Raw genomic sequence first — 1,942 nt, forward strand, 5'->3', positions numbered from 1 at the left:
TGCTAGAACTGTTTCCCGGCAAGGATCTTGTCGGGGGAGTCCGCTTCGTCCGCTTTGCTCTTCGTGGTCTTGGCCTTGGCGTCGTTCTGCTTCTCTTGAGCTTCGGTCTTACCTTGGCTCACCTCCCTTGCCTTGCTTGGTGTGGTGGTGCCCGTGGCTCAGACTGCCCGTGCACAATTATAGGGGTATAAAAAGTGTACCCCTCTTTTTGTACACTGGCAGGAGCTCCCGTGCCTGGGCCACACATAAGCGCAACGCGTTGTTGGGCTAGGCCCAAAAACGGTGCGCGGGCAGGCGGGGAGGTTTTTACCGTGCTAAGATTCTTCGCGCGCTGCGCTTCCCACAACTCCCACGCGTGGTGCGGCGTGGGGAGGTGGGCGTGACGTGGGCAGCATGCGTGGGGTTGAGCTCTGCACGCATGCGTCACGTCATAGTAAAGGGACGGTTCGCGCCTTCCCCATAAACGGAGGGAGGCGTGGAGGCGCGGCCCATTTACTGAATGGAGCCGAGGCGCGGTCTTTAAGGCGTCCACTCCCCATGATCACGGGGTGGGAAGAGGTCGCCTCACCCGTCCCCTCGGTTCTGCACGTCTGCCACGTGTCTCCCATGCACTTGGGGTGGCAAATGGTGGAGGCGGGAAACCGGGCCGCCGCGGGCTGGGGCAGCGGGTCGGTCCCGGTTCCCTGCGCCTTCCGTGTCTTGATTGGCCGAGCGGGGCAGCCGAGCCCCAACCCCGTTCCTTTATAAAGAGCGGGAGGGGGGATGGCGTCCCGCATTCTTCCATCTTCTTCTTTCTTCAGCTTCTGCTCCTCCCTTCCATCCGTCATGGAGAGAGGGAATCCCGGTCCTTCAACGGTGGCGGCGAGGGTCGCTCCTCGACAACGCGTCCCTCCTTCTCCTGCGCCTGCGGTGGCAGAGCCAGCCACGTGGGGAAGGGGGAGGGGGCGAGGCCGTGGGCGAGGCCGGGGCGCTCGGGGAAGAGGACGGGGTGGCGCGCCGGCCTCGCCTCCGCCAGCAGTCCCTCCTCCAATGGAGGGCCATGTTGGGGATGACCCTTGTGAGTTCTTCGTCAGGCTGCACCGGCCGCCGCGCCGTCGCCTTCGTCTCCCGACTCCATTTGCGTGGGAAATGGAGCTGGATCCGCCGGAGTCGTTGCGGCTGCACATGAGGGGCTGTGGGATCAGTGGCACGCGGGTCCGCGTCGACTTCCCCGCTCCTCACGTGATGTATCTTCGTTGGGGATGGAAGACGTTTGCTCACATCCACCGCTTGACGGAGGGCCTCACTCTCCATTTTAAGCTGATGGAGGGTGGCCTTCTCTCCGTCAAGGTCTTTGGGATCTTTGGGACCCGTGCAAGGTGCTGCGTGGAGAGCTCTTCTGATAGTGAAGACTCCTCCTCGGGCGGGAGTGACGAGGAGGACAGCAGCAGCGACGACGAGGGCGGTAGGCGGCAGGATGACGGGTCCGACTAGGTGTCGGGTGCCGCTCCGTGCGGCACCGGCGACCCCATCATCCGTGTCGCCGGCTCCTTGAACTTCTCGGGGTTGTCTCCTTGGGCGGCTGGCGTTGAGAGGCTGCGAAAGAGGAAGAGGGCGGGCGGCAAGGCCATCAAGTCGGAGTACGCGGGCACCGACGCCTTCGACGCGTGCTGACGTCCTGCCGCCTCGTCTTCGAGCTCTGCTTCCGGCGCCGCCATCACCATCCAACCTTCGGACGGCCACCCAGATGTTCTCTTGGTGTCTTCTGCCACCCGTAGCTCGCCTAGGTGCTCCTTTTGTCCTTTTCACCTCCTTGACCTGCCTCTTGAGGAGAGGGACAAGAAAGGATTACGGGCATCTTATCTCTTTTTAGTTTGTAAGCCTTCAGGCCTTTGTTGAATTTAAAACTTGTAATCCCATCATTCATGTTTTTCATTCCCTATGGACTGTACCTGAGTGGAAT

The sequence above is a fragment of the Triticum dicoccoides genome, chromosome 3B (genome assembly GCF_002162155.2).
Source record: "Triticum dicoccoides isolate Atlit2015 ecotype Zavitan chromosome 3B, WEW_v2.0, whole genome shotgun sequence".
NCBI classification, from domain to species: Eukaryota; Viridiplantae; Streptophyta; class Magnoliopsida; order Poales; family Poaceae; genus Triticum; species Triticum dicoccoides.